This window comes from Sciurus carolinensis (genome assembly GCF_902686445.1).
Source record: "Sciurus carolinensis chromosome 14 unlocalized genomic scaffold, mSciCar1.2 scaffold_114_arrow_ctg1, whole genome shotgun sequence".
NCBI classification, from domain to species: Eukaryota; Metazoa; Chordata; class Mammalia; order Rodentia; family Sciuridae; genus Sciurus; species Sciurus carolinensis.
Genome location: NW_025920106.1, coordinates 843,171 through 869,135, shown reverse-complemented (window position 1 = coordinate 869,135; position 25,965 = coordinate 843,171). Strand labels below are relative to the sequence as shown.

General features: G+C 38.2%; 1 pseudogene; it reads right to left on the bottom strand.

The window, feature by feature from the left end:
- Positions 1-1,604: 1,604 nt before the first annotated feature.
- Positions 1,605-24,244, bottom strand: LOC124973252 (5'-AMP-activated protein kinase subunit beta-2-like; annotated as a pseudogene).
- Between the last annotated feature and the right edge of the window lie 1,721 nt (positions 24,245-25,965).

Below are 25,965 nucleotides of genomic sequence, written 5' to 3'. Positions count from 1 at the left end.
TGGGTGTAGAAGTGATAAAGCAAAAGGACACAAGTCAAGTAGACTAGAAAAAGATGCTTTAGAAAGCACAAGCCAATTCAAGTTTGGCCTAAATGGAATCATGGTATCATTTATTTCAGTAGCCAAAGAACCCAAGTCAATCTAATTTAGAAACCAATATATTTTCCTACCTTCCCCCCATACTGTATATTATCCATAATAAATGCATCTCAGGTTAACACTTTCACCAGAGTATGCTGACACATAGCCTAAATATGATAGAAGGTGGGTAAAAATTCAAATTAAGATTGGGCATGGTGGTGTATGCCTATAATACTAGTTCCTCAGGAGGCTAAGGCAAGTTCAAGCTCAGCCTGGACAACTTAGCAAGATCCTGTCTCAAATTAAATAAAAATGCTGAGGTGGAGCTCAGCACATGCCTAGCATTTACATGCCCTAGTAAAACACACCAGCACAAACAATCCCAGCAAAAATTTTGTAGAAATGAGAAGCAGGTCAAAGAAGGACCTATTTGGTATACCTGGCATGATGACACAAAGAATATAATATGGAATTAGGATAAGGAGACTGAACCTCAGCCCTTTCTGTTAATTGCTAGAAATTTGACCTTCTCTGAGCCTTAGTTTATCTATTAAACTGGGGTAAAAAAAAATAGCTCACAAGGTAATTATAAAAGTTAAATTCAAAAATATATTTCTAAATTTTCTAATATAACCATATAATCTATTACGGTCACTCTACCAATGATATCCCTAAGATAACTACACACATCTAAGAAATAAAAGCAGTGTGCCATGCATGGTGGTGCATGGTGATAATCTCAGTGACTTGGGAGGCTGAGGAAGGAGGATCGGAAGTTCAAAGACAGCCTTAGAAACTTAGTGAGACCCCATTTCAAAATGAAAATAACACAAAAGGGTTGGGATGTGCCTGGATCTCGATGTTCTTATTTGAAATCTTTGGAGATGGAGCCACTAAATCTGTATGCTCAAAACATTTCCCAGGTCATTGTGATCATGATTAGCTTAGTTTGACAATCACAGAGTTTTATAAGTTTATTATAACAGCCTAACCCCAGACATGACAAGATAGAACAGAACATAAATTTTCATCCCAGAATCTAAAATAGCACAGAAAGCAAGGAGGACTCTAGAGCTAGAGGGGACAGGGCAAGTCTGGTCACATTTCTCCTTTACCTTTTGTATAAGACAGAAGAAAGCATTGGGGTATATACAATAGTGGCACCCAAAAGTAGCTCAATTCCACACTTAAAATGGGAGAAAGAAGTCTTACTAGGAGAAAGAAGTCTTACTAACACATTCAAGTATTCTTTGAACTAGAAGCTAATCCTGACTTTCTGCAAATGATGTCTTACTGCTATGAACTCAAATAAGGAGGTGGCATAAATGTTCTAGCCACCCAAAAAGAAACTGGGAGATAAAATAGACCATTCAATCTCTGGACAAGTCAGTTAGCCAGAACATAGACACAGAGAATGAAATTAAAAACTAATGACCCACTGGCTAAAAAATAAGTTCTTCTTAACCATTACTGTCACCTTCAGGTAAAATGAAGTAGCTGAGCAAGTACCACTGCACAACATGTTACCCATAACCTTTCATATAGCTGAGATGTGAAGAACCAAGGACATCACTTGCCTTAATAGATAATGCATAGAGATGGTTCAGCATAACATGGGTGGGCTCAGGAAGTATGGTTGGATCACACTAAGATACAAAAAATAAAAAATAATTACATTAGTTGTATGGACAAACCATCAGCTTACTCTTTCTCAGAGCTTTCTGGGATTGTTAAAAACACCTTATCTTTATCTCCTTTCAATAGTGTATGTACTCCAGTATGTAACAATAATACATTCTTATTACAGAAAATTTGGAAAATTCTCAGTTTATGGCAGAAACCCTAAGCATCAAGATCTGCTAATATTAATAGAGCTAAAACAAAAATATTACCTACAACAACTATGGAAGATTTGCATTAAATGGCAAAAGTAATCTTAGTGAGAGTCAATGAGAATAAATACAGAAGTCAATTTTATGCAAGCAAAAATTGTAACTCTTTTGCATATCCCCAAATAATAAGTATTCCTTATCTCATGTTGGAATAGAAATCTCAGAAATTGGTTCTAGAATACACTGTGGTCCTGGTTATTTTCAGGAACAGAGACAACTATAAGCTTTGATTTTATTTCCTGAATAAGTTAACAAACCAGCCTTGATAAAAGGAGTCTATAGTGCTATTCCTATGTATATGATTTATAATCTCAATATACCTTTATAGTAATCCCAACCTCTAGAATTACTTAATTTTGGCCAAATTAATCCTACAGTTTCCCAGATCCTCCAGCAATATTCTCAGAATACTTACAGAAATATTAGTGTCCTTGTTAAGAATAACTTGGAGTAGGAGAGGAGGAAGGATGGGTGGAGTTTGATTCTCTCTTCAGATCAAAATACATATATTTCTTGACCATTAGGCCCAGGGGGTGAGCTGGAAAGATCTAAAAGATATTTCCACAAACATGAGAAAAAGTACAAAAATTAGGACAATGCATAGAAAAATACATGGTCACTAATATTAAATATAGAAGTCATGGATCATAACTTTTAACACATTGGGCCTACAAGTGTCAAGTAGTGCAAGGAAAAATTTGCCTAACATGGCAAAAAGATTCCATGAACAGAAGAGGGGTCATAGACTTGAGCTAAGGAAAGAGCTACCCTATTTATCAGCTTTACAACCTTGAAAAATGCCTTTACCACAATTTCCTCATCCATAAAAATAAAAAGAATCCTTGCCCTATTTCCAATGTTATTGAGGAAACTAAAGAGATAATGAATGTGAAGAGGCCTTGCAAACTTTCAAACAATGTTAAAAAATTAGATTTCATTTTTCCCCCCACCCAAGCAACACATAACAAGGTTACAAATTCTATGATTTCTGATACTACAATGACTGCAGCAATAAGAGCAAGAGCTATGTAATAGTCATTAGGAAAATGCAAATCAAAACCACAATAAGATGCCATTTCATACTCACTAGAATGGCTATAATTAAAATGACAAACTAATTAATACTGGCAAAGATGGAGAAGTTGGAACTTTCAAACTACAGTAGTCCCATTGCCAGTGGGAATCTACAATAGCATAGCCACTTCAAAGAGTTAAACAGAAAGTTACCACATGACCCAACAATTCCATTTCCAGGTATATATCCAAGATATATGTGCCCACATGAAAACTCATATGTTAATGTTTATAATACCAAAAAACAGAACAATGTCTATCAATAACATGAACAAAATGGTATGACTATACAATGGAATAATACTGTGTCATAAATAGATTCATGTTTCAATATGAATAAATCTGAAAACATTAAGCTAAGTGAAAGAGTCTCACAAAAAATACCATGAATAGACAAATCCATAAAGACAGAAAGTGGACTTGTGGTTGATAGTAGTATGAGAGAAAGAAATGGAAAGTGACTGCAAATGGGTACAGGGTTTCTTCTGGGGATAAAAATAGCTGCTCTGGAACTACTGGTAATGTAACACAACTCTGAATATACTAAAACTTATAAAACCATACAATTTAAAAGGATGAATTTGATGGTATGTAAATTATACTTCAAAAATGGAAAAAATAATGCATCTTAGAAGGAAAAATTTAACAATAAAGAAAACTGATTTTGTTTAAAGATTTAAAAAAACTTTTATAGTCTCCAGTGGAATATTATAATAGTTCATTTAAAGAACTGATTTCAGTTAAACATATATTAAGAAAAAGCAAAATTAATAAAAACAGTGATATTTTATAATATCTTAAAAACTTTCCAAAGCACATCCAGTTATTATGTCATGTAATTCACAAAACACTGCTGGGAAGTACACAGAATAGTTTTTTTTTTTTTTTAATTTCCTTATCATAATCATCATTCAAAAAAATACAAATTGGTTAAGTATCTGGCTACACTAAACTTAGTGCAAATTAAAACCTAATAAAAATGTATTCTAAGGCTTACCAGAATGGATTGGGAAATTAGGTGAAAGAGGGAAGTGAGAAATATCAAAAGTATACTGGTCTTCTCTCTATAGTTATGATTGACTATTATTGATTGGTTGCTTTGCCAGAATCAAATAATGAATGCAAAAATATAGTGGGCTGGGGAGATAGCTTAGTCGGAAGAGTGCTTGACTTGCAAGCACAAGGCCCTGAGTTTGATCCCCATCACTGCAAAAAACAAACAAACAAACAAGCAAAATTATAGTTAACAGTGGTCTCATAATTTAATTTGGTGTCTTTAAACCCTTTTAAATATCTGCCTGCCAGTCAAAGAGAATGTCTAGATTAACTTTCATAGCTTATATAATGAAAACATTATTATCAAAAATTTTCTAAATAATAATTATACTATGCAGTTTTAGAAACAACATGTCACCCTTATGCCCTGTGTTTATTAATATGTTCCACTTCAGGACTTGTGATTGATGAGAAACACTGAGTCCAACCCCTGATTTTACTGTTATGGAATACAGAACCAAAAGATTTGAGGGCCTTGTCCACAATGGTAAAACTACTTTGTAGCAGAGGCGGGTTTTGAACTCAAAGCGAGAAGAATACTCAGTGTAAATACAGCACACATTTCCTTAGACAGGCATGGCTCTTACTGTAAAGTAGCAAAACAGTAATTATGAATATGATTTGGAGAATATTTGCATTACTGACATAGTAAATTAAGTAGATATGAAGGTCTTGGAAAAAATAATATTATAGGAAATGAAAGGGGCTGAGGATATAGCTCAGCTGGTAAAGCAGCCTTGCAAGCACAAGACCCTGGGTTCAATCTTCAGCACTGCAAGGAAAAAAAGAAAAAGAAAGAAAAGTATATAGAGATCTTTTCCCATTCCAGGGAATTTTTTAAATCAAAAATTTACAAAATTTTGATTATATGCAAAGAATTGCCTGATATTTTGTGTGTGATTGTTTTTAAAGCTACTTTTCCCCAATGGCTACTCTACTTGTAGGGTCTCATAAAACTACAGAACTGCCAACCGATTTATTGAACTGGCAGATTAAGATGAAGCAGCTTAGTAAGACAAACCAGTCACATCTAGTCTCTCCTGGGTGATACCACCAAAGGTCAATGGAAAACTTGAAATATTACTAGAAAGAGTTTTCAACCAATAGGCTATAGTCCACAAATGGACTGTAAAAATACAATAGCAGCCACATGCTGTGGCATAAGCCTGTAATCCCAGTGACCCAAAAGGCTGAGGCAGGAGGATATCAAGTTCAAGGCAAGTCACAGCAACTTAATGAGACCCTGTTTCAAAATAAAAGGGGTTGTGGTTATGGCTCAGTTGGTAGAGGGTCTCTGAGTTTAATTTCAGTACCTAAATAAATAAATAAAAAATACTTTTAAAAAACAGAAAAGAATACATCACAGAGATTAAAGACAAACATTATACCATATATTACACTTCTGTATATCTGTTATGTGTGTATTGGGCTGCAATGCAAAATAAATGTCTTACTGTAGATACTTGGTTAAAAAGTTAAAGTACACTAGATTGAGACTTTTTGGTATAAAGAATAGGATCTAAATGTTTATATAAGAAATATGGGCACATATATAAAGGATTCAGAAGATTCCTGAGAAGAAATGGAAATAAAAAACAAAATTAAAAGATTACTTCAAGAAGGAAATTTAAAAACCACTTCTGGGTTACAAGAAAGACAAGGCAAAAGAGAGCAAATATTATAAAATTACCTTGACAAGATGTCTCAGATCTTTCCATAGAATCTAGTTTTAAAGCATCAAACACCTCAAAATCAGATTTCTTGACATGGGTCAAATTCCTAATCATGCCAAGTGGACTGATAACCATAGGTTGAAATAATAAGAAGAAAAATTCTTGAATTTCCTTTTCAAATCCCTCTCTTCCACCCATCCTCTCTGCATCTACTAAAAGTTACAAATGATCACACTCAGCATCTCCATCTTTTATCAAGAGGAATCCTTTAGGGTAAGGGAACTGCAACCATCAATTCAGAGAGCAATTATAGTTAAAATAAGGCTGCTATGTCATGGTGACCTTTGGAGATCAAAGCCTTACCTCTGATAGATCATGAACCACAGTCCAACCACAAAAATCTTGTATTGTTTCTCTCCCCACAGGGAGATCCGAGATGGCAATGAAGTCATTATGGCTGTAGAAGAAAACATAAGGTCAGTCAAGTTCCTTTAAGAAGACAGAATATGGTGATCCAAGATGGACTAGAGGGTGACTGCATCCCCAGTCACTCCAGAATCCAGGAGTCAAGAAGGGGAGGCACTGAGAGACTCTGACTAAAATAGAGCCTCGGGTGAGTCTGCCCACTGGGTAAAGCTCGGCCCGGGTGGCAGGCCCAGATAGAGGTGGCTTATCGGAGAAGGGCAGGGCAACTAGAGTCTTCCACAGGCAGCCCTATGCACTCCGGCGGTGGGCCCCTCCCACACAGCCAGCTTCTCCAGGTTCTTGGAGCAGGCCCCCTACTGAGAGCCTTTCTGATCAGAACAAGCTCCAAGTCCCAGAGCCAGCACGGCATGCTCAAGCCCGCAAGCAGCTTCAGGGACAAGGACAGGGCAGCCAGAGACTTCCCCAGGCAGCCCGGCCCCCTGCAGTGGGAGGTGCCTTTCAAGGCTAGCTTCTCAGAGCAGACCACCCAGTGAGAGCCTTTCTACACAAAGCCAGCCAAAGTCCCCGAGCCAACAGAGAGTTTTGATCCACAAGCAGCCTCGAAGATCAGGGCAGGGCATCCAGAGACTTCTCCAGGTGGCTCTGCCTACTTCGGCCACAGGCTCTTTCCATGGGGCTATCCATTTGGCGGCCTAGAGGGTGACTGCATCTCCAGTTGCTCCAGAACCCAGGACTCAAGAAGGGGAGGCATTGAGAGATTTGGACAAAAATAGAGTCACAGGGTGAGTCTCCCCCACTGGGCAAAACATGGCCTGGGCAGCAGGAACAGATTGGAGTGGCCTATCACAGCAGGGCAGGGCACCTAGAGTCTTCCCCAGGTAGCCTTCCACTCTCTGGTGGTGGACTCCTCCCACTCAGCCAGCTGCACGGTGCAGGCCCCCAGTGAGAGCCTTTTCGCACAGAGCCAGCTCCAAGCCCTGCAACTAGTAGGGGGGTAGGGGCAGCTTTCTTTGGAAAGCTTCCTCCAAGACTTCAGGCTACTGAAGACTGGGAGGGGATACACTGGAAATCTACCGGGACACTATAAGCCAATAGAGGAAATCTGCAATATCTCAGGGTCCCACTGACAGCTGACCAATATGAGAAAACAAGGGAAGAAAATGTCCCAAACAAACCTAGATACTACATCAATAAAATCCAATGACAGCACAGCAGAAGAAATGTCAGAAAGGCAGTTCAGAATGTACATAATTAAAACAATCAGGGAAGCAAATGAGGAGATGAAAGAGCAAATGCAGGCATTGAAGTAGGAGATGAAAGAGCAAATGCAGGCATTAAATGATCGCACCAATCAACAGTTAAAAGACCAAGTATGGGAAGCAAGAGATCATTTCAATAGAGAGTTAGAGATACTGAAAAAAAAAACCAAACTGAAATCCTTGAAATGAAGGAAACAATAAACCAAGTTAAAAACTCCATAGAGAGCATAACCAATAGGATAGAACACCTGGAAAACAGAACCTCAGACATTGAAGACAAAATATTTAACCTTGAAAACAAAGTTGAACAAACAGAGAATATGGTAAGAAATCATGAACAGAATCTCCAAGAACTATGGGATATCATGAAAAGGCCAAATTTAAGAATTATTGGGATTGAGGAAGGCTTAGAGAAACAAACCAAAAGAATGAACAATCTATTCAATGAAATAATATCAGAAAATTTCCCAAATCTGAAGAATGAAATGAAAAACCAAGTACAGGAGGCTTATAGGACTCCAAATATACAAAATTACAACAGACCCACACCAAGGCACATTATTATGAAAATACCTAACATACAAAATAAAGACAGAATTTAAAAGACCGTTAGACAAAAGAATCAAATTACATTCAGAGGGAAACCAATAAGAATATCAGCAGATTTTTCAATCCAGATCCTAAAAGCTAGAAGGACCTGGAACAACATTTATCAAGCCCTGAAAGAAAACGGATGCCAACCAAGAATCTTATACCCATCAAAACTTACCTTCAAATTTGATGATGAAATAAGATCCTTCCATGATAAACAAAAGCTAAAGGAATTTAGGAAAAGAAAGCCAGCATCACAGAACATTCTCAGCAAAATATTACATGAGGAAGAGATGAAAAACAATGATGAAAATCAGGATGTGCTAGCCTAAAGGAATAGCCAAATAAAGGAGAAACAAACTCATGTCAAAAAACAAATATGAGTCAAATGACTGGGAATACAAATCATATCACAATAATAACCCTGAATGTTAATGGCCTGAACTCATCTTTCAAAAGACATAGATTGGCAGATTGGATTAAAAAGAAAAGTCCAACAATATGCTACCTGCAAGAGACTCATCTCATAGAAAGAGATACCCATAGACTAAAGGTGAAAGGATGGGGAAAACATACCATGCACACGTACACAGCAAAAAAGCTGGAGTATCCATCCTCATTTCAGATAATGTGTACATCAAACCAAAACAAGTCAGAATGGATAAAGGACACTACATGCTGCTTAAGGCAAGCAAAAATCGGCAACACATAACAATCATAAATATCTATGCCCCGAACATTGGCTCATCCATGTATGTCAAACAAATCCTTCTCAATTCCAGAAATAAAATAGACCACAACACAATAATACTAGGCGATTTTAACACACCTCTGTCACCACTGGATAGATCTTCCAAACAAAAATTGATTGAAGAAACCATAGATCTCAATAAGACAATCAACAATTTAGACTTAACTGACATACACATAATATACAATCCAACCAAGAACGAATACACTTTCTTCTCAGCAGCACATGGATCCTTCTCTAAAATAGACCATATTTTATGCCACAAAGCTACTGTTAGCAAATACAAGAAGATAGAGATACTACCTTGTACTCTATCAGATCATAATGGATTGAAATTAGAAATAAATGACAGAATAAAAAAACAGAAACTTCTCCAAAACCTGGAGATAAAATAATACACTATTATATGATGAATGGATAACAGAAGACATCAGGTGGAAAATAAAAAAAATTCTTGGAAGTAAACGAGAACAAAGACACATCATATCAAAATCTCTGGCAACGATGAAAGCAGTACTTAGAGGACAATTTATTTCATGGAGCACATTCAACAAAAGTAGAAATTAACAAATAAACAACACTACAACTCAAAGCCCTAGAAAAAGAAGAGCAGACCAATACAAAAAGTAGTAGAAGATAGGAAATAGTTAAAATCAGAGCCGAAATCAACGAAATTGAAACAAAAGAAACAATTGGAAAGATTAACAAAATAAATAGTTGGTTCTTTGTAAACATAAACAAAATTGATAAACACTTAGCCACACTAACAAAGAGAAAGAGGGAGAAAACTCAAATTACTAAAATTCGGAATGAACAAGGAAATATCACAACAGACACGAGTGAAATATAAAACATAATTAGAAGCTATTTTGAAAATCTATACTCCAACTAAACAGAAAACCTTGAAGACATCAACAACTTTCTAGAGACATATGAATTACCTAAACTGAACGAGGAGGACATACACAACTTAAATAAATCAATTTCAAGCAATGAAATAGAAGAGGTCATCAAAAGCCTACCAACAAAGAAAAGTCCGGGACCAGATGGGTTCTCAGCCGAGTTCTACAAAATCTTTAAAGAAGAGCTCATTTCAATACTCCTCAAAGTATTCCATGAAATAGAAGAGGAGGAAACCCACCCAAACGCGTTCTATGAAGCCAATATCACCCTGATACCTAAAAGAGATACACATTGAAGAAAGAAAATTTCAGACCAATATCCTTAATGAACATCGACGCAAAAATTCTCAACAAAGTTTTAGCAAATCGCATACAATTATATATTAAAAAGATAGTGCACCATGATCAAGTGGGTTTTATCCCAGGGATGCAAGGTTGGTTCAACATTCAGAAATCAATAAATGTCATTCACCATATCAACAGACTTAAAGTTAAGAATCACATGATTATTTCAATAGATGCAGAAAAAGCATTCGATAAAATACAGCATCCCTTCATGCTCAAAACAATAGAAAAAATTGGGGTAATGGGAACATTCCTTAACATTATAAAGGCCATCTACGCTAAGCCCATGGCCAATATCATTCTAAATGTTGAAAAACTGAAAGCATTCCCCCTAATACTGGAACAAGGCAGGGATGGGCATCACCACTTCTATTCAACATTGTCCTTGAGACTCTAGCCAGAGCAATTACACAAACCAAAGAAATTAAAGGGATATGAATTGGAAAAGAAGAACTCAAACTATACCTGTTCGCTGATGACATGATTATATATTTATAGGAACCTGGAAATTCCACCAGAAAACTTTTAGAACTCATAAGTGAATTCAGTAAAGTAGCAGAATAGAAAATCAATGCACATATCCAATGCATTTTATACATAAGTGATGAATCTTCAGAAAGAGAAATTAGGAAAACTACCCCATTCACAATAGCATCAAAAAAAATAAAATACTTGGGAATCAATCTTACAAAAGAGGTGAAAGACCTCTACAATGAGAACTACAGAACACTAACGAAAAATTAAAGAAAACCTTAGAAGATGGAAATATCTCCCATGTTCCTGGATAGTCAGAATTAATATTCTCAAAATGTCCATACTACCTAAAGTGGTATATAGATTCAATACAATTCCAATTAAAATCCCAATGATGTACCTTTCAGAAATAGAGCAAGCAATTATGAAATTCATCTGGAAGAATAAAAAGCCTAGAATAGCTAACAAAATCCTCAGTAGCAAGAGTGAAGCAGGGGGTATCGCAATACCAGATCTTCAACACTACTACAATGCAATAGTAACAAAAATGGCATGGTATTGGTACCAAAATAGACAAGTAGACCAATGGTAGTAAATAGAGGACACAGCCACAAACCCAAATAAATGCAATTTTCTCATACTAGACAAAGGGCTCAAAAATATGCAATGGAGAAAAGATAGCCTCTTCAACAAATGGTTCCGGGAAAACTGGAAAACAATAATCAACAGAATGAAATTAAACCCCTATCTCTCACCCTACCCAAAACTCAACTCAAAATGGATCAATGACCTAGGAATCAGAGCAGAGACCCTGCATCTTATAGAACAAAAAGTAGGTCCAAATCTTCAACTTGTTGTCTTAGGATCAGACTTCCTTAACAGGACTCCCATAGCACAAGAAATAAAAGAAAGAATCAACAACTGGGATAGATTCAAACTAAAAAGCTTTCTCTCAGCAAAGGAAACTATCAGTAATGTGAAGAGAGAGTCTACAGAGTGGGAGAATACCTTTGCCACTCATACTTCAGATAGAGCGCTAATTTCCAGAATCTATAAAGAACTCAAAAAACTCTGCACCAAGACTACAAATAATCCAATCAACAAATGGGCTAAGGAAATGAACAGACACTTCACAGAAGATGTACAAGTAATCAACAGATATATAAAAAAATGTTCAACATCTCTAGTAATAAGGGAAATGCAAATCGAAACTACCCTAAGATTTCATCTCAACCCAATTAGAATGGTGATTATCAAGAACACAAACAACAATAGGTGTTGGTGAGGATGTGGTGAAAAAGGAACACTCATACATTGCTGGTGGGTTTGCAAATTAGTACAGCCACTCTGGAAAGCAGTATGGAGATTCCTCAGGTAGCTTGGAATGGAACCACCATTTGACCCAGCTATCCCACTCCTTGGCCTATACCCAAAGGACTTAAAATCAGCATACTACAGAGATACAGCCACATCAATGTTCATTGTTGCTTAATTCACCATATCCAGGTGTGGAACCAACCTAGATGCCCTTCAGTTGATGAATGGATAAAGAAACTGTGGCATACATATACAATGGAATATTACTCCACAATGAAGAATGATAAAATTATGGCATTTGCAGGCAAATGCATGAAATTAGAGAATATCATGCTAAGTGAGATAAGCCAATCTCAAGAAACTAAAGGACGAATGATCTTGCTGATAAGTGGATGAGGACATATAATGCAGAGTGGGAGGGGTTAGTATTAGGATTAGGGATAGTTTTAGGGTTAGGGATAAGGAGTGTGGTAAGAATGAAGAAAGAAGGACTGTATACAGGGAAAAGAGGGGTGGGAGGGGTGGGGGGAAAGGAAAAAAATAATAATAATGAATCAAACATCATTGCCCTATGTGAACATATGATTACACAAATGGTATTACTTGACTCCATGTACAAATAGAGAAACAACATGTATCCCATTTTATACAATAATAATAAATAAATAAATAAATAAATAAAGAAGACAGAATATAGAAAACCAAGTGGTAATTATAGTATTATAACAATGAATTCTCATATTTCTAAGCTACTGTGTCCCTTGTGTAAAAAATAATGTATTCATCCAATCTCTTTTTCTATAACATCTTGGACATATTTTTCCAATCCTTCCAACAACTTTGGTTCTTAAACCAATGCCTAGAAAAAAATAATCAATGATCTCCCAAAATTGTTCATCTTGGTATAAATATTTTGCTCCAGCAGAACAGATCCCTCAAAAGTATAAGTACCTTAGCAGATCTGGGATATAGGAGTTCTTAAGGTACTTTCCATATTTTGGTGAACCATTACTGTAAAATGACCTATCTGGTTATCTGGGCTATTCTTGTAGTCCGTTAATTCCTCATTGTTCTGCAAGTACTACATAACACTACCACCTTAAATTTTACGGTGCATTTTGCTTTAGTGCAGAAGTCACAGCAACAGATTCTGTCAGTTATAGGCTTCCTTCAAGCATAGAAAAGACCTGTGAAACACAATCCTAAAGAATACACTCACAAAGATATTATAAATTCCCTTGAGGTAATGATATTCTAAGTGGTAAAGCATCTGACACACAATGAGGTTAAAAACCAATGTCATAGATACTAAGTTGTCACAGAATAGGACATATTCCAAAGAAAGTTTCTAGTGGGTGGAGATGGAAGTCCAGCCTGTTTACTCTTATTAGAAAGGATAACAGGTCAGGCTCTATTCCTGGACCCCTCAGTCTTAACCAAAACACTTAACTTCACCTCTTAATCAGTAGAATCTTGGTGCTCCAGTTGTTGAAAGACCCAGAAATGAAGACCTCCTTGCCTCCCACAGACCAGCAGATAACAGTAGGGTGGGCCTGCTGGGTGGGCTTTATGGAGTCATTCAAATCCTGCTGCCGTGATACAAACTCTTTTTCACCAGGGAGCTGTAAGAAGGAGTAGGTTATCCCTAGAATAAATTGTGACCCAAGAATTCTTAAAAATATCATTTTCCTTCTTAGTAGAGAGGGGTGCTAGACTTCAGCTAAGGAAATAAGCCTTAAAATTAGAATAAATCAGATTTTTACAAGCCATAGAAAAAGAAATCATCTTGAACCCAAAATGGTCAAATGGCTTATGATCAAGTGTTGCATAAATCATAGTCTAACTTTTGAGTTTGCATATATTACTTACCCTTTTAGAGTCTAAAGATTGCCCTTTAAAAAGAAAAGAAAAGAAAAGAAAAAGAAAACCCTTCTCCCTACTGTCAGTTTAATTCATAGGCAGGCAATTATAACATGCTTCTGAGTACCTCTTATGAGAGAGAAAATAATAAAAACAAAAGATGGCTATATTTTTAAAAATTAAGTCAGATATATATTTTTCACAAGCAACTATAAACAGCCCTCAATTATCAACTGTAAATAAAGTTACAGATTCCAAACTTCATAAAAAGTTTATAAACTCTATTTTAGCTAATAAGTTGCACAAAGAAGGGACATTAAAAATTTAATATTAAAGGTCTGGGGAAGTAGCTCAGTGTCAGAGCACTTGCCTAGCCTATGTAAGGCCCTGGGTTCAAGCCCCAGAACCACACGATAATCGGTTAATTAATTAAAATAAAAAACAAGATCATTGATTTTATAAAATGGAGAAATAGTGGGTAGGAATGTAGCTTAGTGGTAGAGGACTTGGCTTAGCTAGTGAGAGGCAGTCCTAGAACAAAAAAGTGGTTATGAAATCATACTTGCTCACCTATGACAGGTTTATTCTATTTGAGGTATAGGAATGCAAATTTTGGCCCCTCAAACAGCAAAAGACAATAAAAGCATTTTCCTTTAACAAAAACAATTATACAATCAAATAAAGTTTGCAGGATTTTGAAAAATATTAACTTCTTAGTTTTTTTTTTTTTATTACCATCCCTTTAGACCAGTAGTTGGTAAACTGCAGCCAGTAAGCCAGGTGCTTTTATAAGGTTTTTACTGAAAAATAGCTACACTCATTTGTATGCCTATTATCTACAGTGTTTTCACATCACCATGGAAGCAGTTGTGAAAGATTGTATTATCCACATAGTCTAAATTATTTACTATGTGGTCCCTTACAGAAAATAATTGCTAAACCCTGACAAAAACTGGTAACAGGTAAAAAGAATTTTACACTGTTAAGTAAAGATATTACCAAACAAAATAAAGTGCATTAAAAAAAAAAGACTAGCTTATTTACTTAGAATTTTTGTGTGTGTGGTGGTGGTGGGAAATGGAAAAGTCTACTTTCTGTACCATCTCTTTCTATTCCTCAAAACTACAGTCTGAGAAACCAGGCACATAAACTAAAATAAAATTCAAGGTCTGGGGATGTAGCTTGGTGGTAGAGCACTTGCCTAGAAGACAAGAAGGCCTTGGGTTCCAGCCCCAGAAACACAGATTAATTACTTAATTAGCTAAAAGAAAGAAAAAATCTGGAAAAAGAAATCTGAAGAGGCTTTTATAAATATTACAAGGAATTAGCATAAGAGAAAAGCTAGTATCCATATTCTAAAAGCAATGCATTCTGTCTGACTGGCTGCATTAGACAGAAAGTTTTGCATATGTCTATGAATAACCTAAGATTCTGATTCAGACATAGGATCTGGGAATCTATTTTTAAAATCATCCCAGATAAGACTGTGATTATGTTAAAAGAGAGAAAAAAAAAAAACTCATCTTTTGAGGTACATCATAATTTGTTATAACATGGAATTTGCTTCAAAAAATTGGTGGAGGAATAGTAGATAAGGGTATGGATGATGTACATTCATTCATGCTTTGATCAATCTCTAAACTTGGTGAGAGGTACACAGAGTTCATTACACTGTTCTCCCTACTTTGTAAATGATTCAAATTTTCCATAAAGTATTTAAACAAATCTCAGGTGATTCCAATACATAAATAAGATTGAGAACCATTGAATTAGTCTGCTGAAAAAGACTGGCCTCCAATGGAGGCCCCATTGCCACTGTTTCTATCAATTATTTTACAACTTAGGATTTTTCATTTAGAATCTGAAAGTCAAAAACTATTAATGCTCCAACATTTGGAGCAAAGAACTTCCACTTGTGACATGTCATTTCTGTGGTAGTATTCAAATGCAGCTGACTAGAAAAAAGGTTGATTACTTTAAGAACACAGCAGAACCATTGATAAAAGAGAAGAAACAACAATTAAAATTACAGTTTGAAGAGGATTTAGTAAAATACAGAGGGAAGAAAAGGGTCAGTCAAAAACCCTTAAATTTGGGTGGGACCAAAAGAATTATATGAACCATTTTCTTGTTTTCCAAATGGCAAGATTGGAGTGAGGGGGATTTTCAAGATGGCGTACTAGAGGGCGGCTGCATTTCAGGTTGCTCCCGGATGCAGGATTCAAAAGAGGAGATAGTGAGAGACTCGGGATCAATTCAAAGCCGCCAGGTGAGTCTCTCCCGTTGGGGAGGCATCAAGATGGGGCAGTAGCCCCGGAACGCAGGGAACTTTGTGAAGTAGAGTTGCCCGGTGAAACGACCCTCCCCCCTGCTGGAGCGGTAAACACGGATCACTGGGAACATCGTAAAGGTGGCTGCTCAGCACAACGCTTGGACTCGCGCAACCACTGGGTATCCGGGCGGCTGCCTGAAGAGGAGCTGCGTGGTGAGCTGTTTGGACTCAGAGCAATCGCTTCGAACACCTGGAGGTTGCGCGGAGGAAGAGGAGAAGCAAGGCGGGTCAATTGGTCTAGGAGTGACTGCATCAGGGCTACAGGAGTTTGCCAGAGGAGGAGGCCAGTGGTGAGTTGTTTGGACCACTCCTGAACACCAGTGGCCTGCCTGGAGGAGGAGCGCTGTGGGTCACTTGGTCTCTGAGCGACCGCTCCTGAACACCCGGGGGGCTACACAGAGGAGGAGGAGGAACATGGTGGGTCACTAGGACTCAGAGTGACTGCCTAGACCTACCAGTGGTTGGCAGGAGGAGGAGACGCAAAGAGAGTTGCTTGGACTCCTAGTGACTGTGTCAGAACACCCGGCAGCTGTCAGGAGGAAAAGGTGTGTGGCGGGTCTCTGGGTCTCAGAGCTAATGTATGGGACTCCAGGTGGCGGCTCAGAGGAGGGGCCGCATAGCCAGACGATTAGGTGCAGAGCAGGGTCCCAGGACATAGGCGGGTTCTTGCTGGAAGAGCCGCACAGAGACACGCCTAGGGGCGGAGTGAAGTTTCCAGGACTGCGGGCAGATTCTCTGAGGAGAGGCAGCCTAAGGAGACTCGTCTGTGAAGGGTGAGGCTCCCAGGCCCAGGAGGTAGTTCTGGGCCCCTGGGAACGTTGCAGAGGAAGGCAACCTAGCCCAGTTGGTAGTTGTAGATTGAGGGGAACCTCTAGGAGGGGAACTGAACAAAGAGAACTCCCCACCGGGTGAGTCTTCCCTGCTGGGTGAGTTTTTCCCACAAGGATGGTAAAACCAGAGACACAGGCACAAATAGGCCTTGCCTCACACCTCAGCCTAGTTCCCTTTTGGATGACCATTGGTCAACAAGTGGAGGCACCTCTGCCCACTATCAGGGAATATACTCCACCTGAGGGTCACCAACCATAGAGAGGAAGGTTCCTTGTGGAACACAGCATTATCAAATTCCTCCAAGACTTCAGGCTACCGAAGGATAAGAGGGGATATACTAGCAATCTTCAGGGAAATTATAAGTCAATAGAGGAAATCTGCAATACCTTAATGACCCAATGATTCCTGAACAATATGAGAAAACAAGGGAAGAAAATGCCCCAAACAAGTCTAGATGTTACATCAATAAAATCCAATGACAGCATGGCAGAAGAAATGACAGAAAGGGAGTTCAGAATGTACATAATTAAATTGATCAGGAAGCAAATGATGAGATGAAAGAGCAAATGCAGGCATTGAATGATTGCACCAATCGACAGTCAAAAGAGCAAATACAGGAAGCAAAAGAGCATTTCAATAAAGAGTTAGAGATATTGAAAAAAACAAACAGAAATCCCTGAAATGAAGGAAACAATAAACCAATTTAAGAACTCCATAGAAAGCATAACCAATAGGATAGAACACCTGGAAGACAGAACCTCAGATATTGAAGAAAAAATATTTAACCTTGAAAACAAAGTTGAACAAACAGAGAAGATGGTCAGAAATCATGAACAGAATCTCCAAGAACTATGGGATATGATCGCCCACCGCCCGTGGGGACAATCACAACACGTACACTCTTGATCACAGGAACTAAAAAGCCGTTTATTCCACAAGTCTCAGACTTATATTGAGAACATCAGCCTATCAGAGAGTAGACTACCAGGAAAGTCAGCCTATCAAGAAAAAGTCTCCAGGCAGATACCAGGATCGCCTCACGTAAAACAGCCAGTCAGAGTAACTTCCTAAAACTTGTTTACGAGTGCAGCTATGTTTGGCAAGCTGCCAGGCACCATCTTAAAGATCAGGCCACAGTGCGGCTCTGGGGCCCTCATAGCCCGCCTCTGAAAATGGTATATCATGAAAAGGCCAAATTTGAGAATTATTGGGATTGAGGAAGGCTTAGAGAAACAAACCAAAGGAAAGAACAATCTATTCAATGAAATAATATCAGGAAATTTCCCAAATCTGATGAATGAAATGGAAAATCAAGTTCAAGAGGTTTATACGACACCAAATACACAAAATTAAACAGACCCACACCAAGGCACATTATAATGAAAATACCTAACATACAAAATAAAGACAGAATTTTAAAGGCTGTGAGAGAAAAGAACCAAATTACATTCAGCAGATTTTCCAATCCAGACACTAAAAGCTAGAAGGGCCTGCAACAACATTTTTCAAGCTCTGAAAGAAAATGGATGCCAACCAAGAATTTTATACCCAGCAAAACTTACCTTCAAATTTGATGATGAAATAAAATCATTCCATGATAAACAAAAGGTAAAAGAATTTACAAAAAGAAAGCCAGCATTACAGAACATTTTCAGCAAAATATTCCATGAGGAAGAGATAAAAAACAAAGAAGCAAATCAGCAAAGGGAGGAATTATCCTAAAGGAACTATCAAATAAAGGAGGAACCAAGTTGTGCCAAAAAATAAATAAAGAAATAAAATTAAAAAATGAACCAAATGACCGGGAATAGAAATCATATCTCAATAATAACCCTGAATGTTAATGGCCTGAATTCAGCAATCAAAAGACATAGACTGGTGGATTGGATTAAAAAGAAAGATCCAACAATATGTTGCCTGCAACAGACTCACCTCATAGAAAGAGATACCCATAGACTAAAGGCAAAAGGATGGGAAAAAACATACCACGCACATGGACTCAGCAAAAAAGCTGGAGTACCAATCCTCATTTAAGATAATGTGGACTTCAAGCCAAAGTTAGTCAGAAGGGATAAAGAAGGACATTTCATACTGCTTAAGGGAAGCATAAATCAGGAAGATATAACAATCATAAACATCTATGCCCCAAACAGTGGTTCATCCACGTATGTCAAACGAATCCTTCTCAATTTTAGAAACCAAATAGACCATAACACAATTATACTAGGTGATTTTAACATGCCTCTCTCACCACTGGACAGACCTTGCAAACAAAAATTGAACAAAGGAACCATAGATCTCAATAACACAATCAAAAATTAAGACTTGACAGACATTTATAGAATATACCATCCAACCAAGAGCAAATACTCTTTCTTCTCAGCAGCACATGAATCCTTCTCTAAAATAGACCATATATTATGCCACAAAGCTAATGTCAGCAAATACAAGAAGATAGAGACACTACCTTGTATTCTATCAGATCATAATGGATTGAAGTTAGAAATAAATGAAAGAGTAAAAAACAGAAACTACTCCAACACCTGGAGATTAAACAATATGCTATTACATGATGAATGAATAACAGAATATGTTTGGAAGGAAATTAAAAAATTCTTAGAGGTAAATGAGAACAAAGAAACATCAAATCAAAATCTCTGGGACACTATGAAAGCAGTACTTAGAGGAAAATTTATTTCATGGAGCGCATTTAATAAAAGAAGTAAAACTCAACAAATAAACGACTTAACACTACAGCTCAAAGCCCTAGAAAAAGAAGAACAGACCAACACCAAAAGTAGTAGAAGACAGGAAATAGTTATACTCAAAGCTGAAATCAACAAAATTGAAACAAAAGAAACAATACAAAAAATTAACAAAATAGTTGGTTCTTTGAAAAAATAAACAAAATTGATAAACCTTTAGCCACACTAACAAAGAGAAGACAAGAGAAAACCCACATTACTAAAATTTGGAATGATCAAGGAAATATCACAACAGACATGAGTGAAATAGAAAACACAATTAGAAGCTATTTTGAAAATCTATACTCCAACAAAATAGAAAATTTCGAAGACATCAACAGGTTTCTATAGACATATGAATTGCCTACACTGAATGAAGAGGACATACACAATTTAAATAGACCAATTTCAAGTAATGAAATAGAAGAAGTCATCAAAAGCCTACCAATAAAGAAATGTCCAGGACCAGATGGCTTCTCTGCCGAGTTCTACAAAACCTTTAAAGAACAGCTCATTCCAATACTTCTCAAAGTATTCCATAAAATAGAAGAGGATGGAACCATCCCAAACTCGTTCTATGAAGCCAATATAAGCCTGATACCTAAACCAGATGGAGACACATCGAGGAAAGAAAATTTCAGACCAATATCCTTAATGAACATCGACACAAAAATTCTAAACAAAATTTAACAAATTGCATACAAAAACATATTAAAAAGATAGTGCACCATGATCAAGTGGGTTTCATTCCAGGGATGCAAGGATGGTTCAACATCAGGAAATCTATAAATGTAATTCACCATATCAATAGACTTAAAGTTAAGAATCACATGATTATTTCAACAGATGCATAAAAAGCATTTGATAAAATATAGCACCCCTTCATGCTCAAAACACTAGAAAAAATAGGGATAGTCGGAACATTCATTAACATTGTAAAGGCCATCTATGCTAAGCCCATGGCTAATATCATTCTAAATGGTGAAAAACTGAAAGCATTCCCCTAAAAACTGGAACAAGGCAGGGATGTCCTCTTCCACCACTTCTTTTCAATATCATCCTTGAAACTCTAGCCAGAACAATTAGACAGACCAAAGAATTTAAAGGGATACAAATAGGAAAAGAAGAACTCAAACTATGCCTATTTGCTGATGATATGATTATATACTTAGAGGAACCAGGAACTTCCACCAGAAAACTTTTAGATCTCATAAGTGAATTCAGTAAATTAGCCAGATATAAGATCAATGCACATAAATCTAAGGCATTTTTATATATATGTGATGAATCTTCACAAAGAGAACTTAGGAAAACTACCCATTCACAATAGCATCGAAAAAATTAAAATACTTGGGAATTAATCTCACAAAAGAGGTGAAAGACCTCTACAATGAGAACTACAGAACACTAAAGAAAGAAATTAAAGAAAACCTTAGAAGATGGAAAGATCTCCCATGTTCTTGGATAGGAAGAATTAATATTGTCAAAATGGCCATACTACCAAAAGTGCTATACAGATTCAAAGCAATTCCAATTAAAATCCCAATGATGTACCTTACAGAAATAGAGGAAGCAATTATGAAATTCATCTGGCAGAATAAAAAACCCAGAATATCTAAAGCAATCCTTGGCAGAAAGAGTGAAGCAAGGGGTATCACAATATCAGAGCTTCAACTCTACTACAAAGCAATAGTAACAAAAACAGCATGGTATTGGTACCAAAATAGAAAGGTGGATCAATGGTACAGAATAGAGGACATGGGCACAAACCCAAATAAATACAATTTTCTCATACTAGACAAAGGGGCCAAAAATATGCAATGGAGAAAAGATAGCCTCTTCAACAAATGGTGCTGGGAGAATTGGAAATCCATATGCAACAGAATGAAACTAAACCCATATCTCTCACCATGCACGAAACTCAACTCAAAATGGATAAAGGACCCTGGAATCAGACCAGAGACCTTGCGTCTTATAGAAGAAAAAGTAGGTCCAGATCTTCAACATGTCGGCTAAGGACCAGACTTCCTCAAGAGGACTCCCATAGCAAAAGAAATAAAAGCAAGAATCAATAACTGGGATACATTCAAACTAAAAAGCTTTCTCTCAGCAAAGGAAACTATCAGCAATGCGAAGAAAGAGCCTACAGAGTGGGAGAAAATCTTTGCCAATCATACTTCAGATAGAGCACTAATCTCCAGAATGTATAAAGAACTCAAAAAACTCTACACCAAGAATGCAAATAGTCCAATTGACAAAAGGGCTAAGGAAATGAATAGACACTTCACAGAAGAAGATCTACAAGCAATCAACAAACATATGGAAAAATGTTCAACATTTCTAGTAATAAGAGAAATGTAAATCAAAACCACCCTAAGATTCCATCTCACCCCAATTAGAATGGCGATTATCAAGAATACAAGCAACAACAGGTTTTGGCGAGGATATGGGGAGAAAGGTCCACTCATACATTGCTGGTGGGCTGCATGTTAGTGCAGCCACCCTGGAAAGCACTGTGGAGACTCCTTAGAAAACTTGGAATGGAACCACCATTTGACCCAGCTATCCCACTCCTTGGCCTATACCCAAAGGACTTAAAATCAGCATATTACAGAGATACAGCCACGTCAATGTTCATAGCTGCTCAGTTCATAATAGCCAGATTGTGGAACCAACCTAGATGTCCTTCAATTGATGAATGGACAAAGATAATGTGGTATATAGATATACACAATGGAATATTACTCAGCCATAAAGAATGATAAGATTATGGCATTTGCAGGCAAATGGATGAAATTGGAGAATATCATGCTAAGTGAGATAAGCCAGTCTCAAAAACCAAAGGATGAATGATATCGCTAATAAGTGGATGATGACAAATAATCAGGGGTGGAAGGGGTTAGTGTTAGGGTTAGAGTTAGGGTTAGGGAGGGGGGCAAGAATGGTGGAAGGAAGGACTGTATAGAGGGAAAAGAGGTGTGGGAGAGGTGGGATGAAGGGAAAAATAACAGAATTAGTCAAACAACATTACCCTATGTAAATTCATGATTACACTAATGGTATGCCTTTACACCATGTACTAACAGAGAAACAACATGTATCGCATTTGTTTACAATTAAAAAAAAGATTGTAGTGAGGGAAACAATGATCCAGAATAGGCCCCAATTCACACAGAACAATTTGGCTTTAATTCAGGACACCAATGACTTCAGTCATGGTTTGAGAAATACAATGTACTTAAATCCTGAGTCATTGATGTAGGAAAAGTGGTAAAAATACATTGAAGTCGATAACCTTGGGAAATCTTTAAAGAAGTAAATATAGATGGCTGTGTAGACAGACCACATGATGAGGAAGAAGTTCTGAATTGCAAGAAGAAAGAAAGGAATGGAGAAAAAGCCCCATGAAATGCCCCTTTCAACCACTCTTATTTCTCCCTGTATGGTGATGTTCTCAATTGGGATCCAAAAAAAAAAAATAAATAAAACGTAGTATCCAAATTCCATGTACTACTGCTATGGAAATAAAACTAATTTTTCTCAAATCCTCAAACCTATCCCCCAAATCCCTCAATACTTCCATTTTTCTATTTCACCCCTGAATGGCCTACCAGAAAGAATTAAATGTATTTGTGCTGACACTTCTAAGTTATTAGAAACATTAGGATGGTAATCTCATTGCTGTCAGCTCCATCTCTTTTTTCTGTTAGGGGGGAAAAATTGACCTCTTCCTGTAACTCCTTCAATTGAAAGCAAGGTTTTCAGGGAAGCAATGAATTATTGCTTTTAGGTTAAGGAAAAACTTTGAAGAACTACTGTTTAGTGGAGCTATCTTGGAATCACTGGCTCTCCCACTTGAGAAGCTGGCCTGGAAGCACAGTCACCACAACTACAAAATATAGGACAAAAACTGAACAGTCAATTAAATGATGCCCTTTATTGATCTCCAAGTCTAGGCACAAGTATTCTAGTTAACAAGTGGTGGGTGCTCACAACCATGCCAAAGGGGAGAAGGATCCAAAGTGCAGAGTTCCTAAAAGAACAAAAAGGATCCAAACATAAAATTCCAGGAAAAAAATTTCACTTAGCCATTTCAAGGAAAATGTAAGCAACTGAGTTAGGACCAACAGCTCAAACAATCTACCCCCTCAAGTATTCCACCATAGCTTACAACCTATAAATTGTTAGAAGAAACAAGGATGGTGAGGGCAGGAGAGGTGTCTATGGTCCCTGCCCTAAATATGTGGCTCAAGGCTTGATCAAACCACCAAGAAAACAAGAAATCCACATGTGCCTTATATTGAGGTGGCACCACAAGAAGAATTTATGATCCAGCCTCCCTTCCTGTAATATCCCTTTAATTAAAAAAAAAATTCCCTTAACCCAGTTTAGTGTGATGAAGAGGAGCCAAGGAAAGGAGGAGGAGTCTGGAAGCCAAGCAGCAACTGCACCGCCACGGTATGGGGCATGGAGTCAAGTACCTTGGAGTCCAGCAGACTGAAGACACCTGGGTCGCTGGTGCTCCCCACCATGATCTTGTGCTCCTTGCCGGGGCATGGCCGCCATTGCCCTTCGCGCAAGCAGCCTAGGCGCCATGACACTCCCCGGACACCCAGTCGCTGGTGGTGTTTTCCATGGCTGCAGCTCTATTCAGGGGCCACTTGGTGCAGAGAGGTACACCTGGCGGTGAACAAACACCCCAGCGGCCTGCATCAGCCCCACCTTTGTGCCTGGGGACCCGGGAAGGGAATCCCCACTACAGAAAACTGTGCCCTGCTGGTCCCCAACCTCCCAGCCTACAGGGTCTCCCGCAACCCCCCCACCCCTGTCTCCCGCCGTCCCCACTCTGGAAACCCGCCCTTGGGATTCCCCCGCAGTACTGCACCCACTCCTGCACCCTGATCAACTCCAGCGAAGTGCTCCCTTTTCCGGGGACCATGAGCATGCTGGTCATTGGGCAGGAAAGGCCACCAACAAATTATTGAAATTGAAGCCGCACCCAGGGCCAGGGATCTGGGTTTCTTCCTAAAATGGCTACAAGGTCCGTGGCTCTAGGCCGCTCCTGTGCGATCCTGCCACCTGATACCGTGGCTCTCCAGCATGCCCACCTCTCTCTAGCTGTCTCTGGCGCCTTCAGCACTGCACAGGGTCACAGGACAGGGACCGCCCCATGGGTATGCCATGCCTGAAGCGCCAGAGCTGTAGCCTGTGCTGCATGGCGAGTTGACAGCTCGGAGGACACCAGGGGCTCAGTGCCAAAGGACCAGTGCAGCTTTCTCTATGGCTGCCTCACATGGCCTCAGGTGTGCCTAAACATTTTAAGAGTTCGTCTCTCTGAGCAGTGACCGGGAGAGGAATAATACCATGGATTTCACCTCCAGCAGAAGGAAGTAGAGGTCAAGGTTAGAAGCTGATACTGTGCAGAGCCACAGGAAGGACTGGTCAGTCCGAATTGGGGTCCTGGGGAATAATTCGAGATGGAGTGTCTAATAGTACATAGACCCTGACAGATTAGTGAACTGTTAGGAGAATGCTCTTATAAACTAAAAATTGCATTTTTGCAATGATTAACTCCAGAAGAAATAAATTCCAAAAGAAAGAGCAATTAAAAAAAAAAAAAAACATTAGAAGGCACACAAAGTGTATAAAAATGTCACAGACTGACGCCGTCCAGTGGAGTCAATTTGGTGCAGGAGACAAACAAGTAGCAAGGCTCTTGAATTCAGAACGGTTTATTGTGGATTCAGGAAACCCGGGACCCAGGACCCGGGGACCGGGGACCCTGGCGCTTGAGGAGAGCTGGCTTATATCCCGTCAGGAGGCGTAAGGTAGGGCTGATGCCAATTATGCGAATATTAGGCGAGGAGTTAGATGTCCAATCACGGTAAAGGTCAAAACAAGCAGGCAGTCAGGAGCACCCTGGAACACATATGCATGCATTGTGTATGAATACTTAATTGAATATGGCCAATGACAAAACACCTGAGTGTACTTATGTTAATTAACTTCCTCACCACCGATGTGATCAAAACAAGCTCTGGTTGGCTGTCAGGTGCCATCTTGACATAGTCCGCATGGCATAGCCTCCAACAACAGACAATTCTAGGTTTTGGAGGAGTCCAAGATTTTATGATAATGGAACTTATCATTTTCTATGAGAAACTTTTATTACTCAATATATGTTATATATACAGACCAGCAGCATTCATGTATCACCTGGGAGCTTGTTAGAATCTAAGCAGGATCCAAGGTCCCATCCTAATGTACAGAACCAGAATCTGCATTTTAACAAGTGTAATTTAAAGTGTGAGAATCACTGCTTTGACAGCTGATAACAGCATAGATACGGATTTGATC